Consider the following 244-nt stretch of genomic DNA (forward strand, 5'->3'; position numbering starts at 1 on the left):
CACGTTACCTGTACCCAGCAACAATGGGTTAAAAAACAAACAAAAAAAAGCAAATAAATGAGAAACAACAATAACAAAAATCAGAGCTATAGATACGAATGCCTTTACCATAAGAAATACAGGAAAAAATAAGAAACAAAAACAGAAAACTCAAATCGATGAAAAAGAGAAATTAACAATAAATGAAAAAGCACAAAAAGAAACTTTAAAAAATAATCTGAAAGAAAGATTCATGTAAAAAGAC

At 27.0% G+C, this 244-nt stretch overlaps 1 protein-coding gene across 1 annotated transcript in view; it reads right to left on the bottom strand.

Annotated features, from left to right (window-relative positions):
• The window catches only part of LOC119586318 (inositol 1,4,5-trisphosphate receptor-like), a gene marked incomplete at its 5' end in the record, with an annotated part of 125,834 nt that overhangs the window by 96,924 nt on the left and 28,666 nt on the right, over window positions 1-244 (bottom strand).

This window comes from Penaeus monodon, chromosome 21, assembly GCF_015228065.2.
Source record: "Penaeus monodon isolate SGIC_2016 chromosome 21, NSTDA_Pmon_1, whole genome shotgun sequence".
Lineage (NCBI taxonomy): Eukaryota > Metazoa > Arthropoda > Malacostraca > Decapoda > Penaeidae > Penaeus > Penaeus monodon.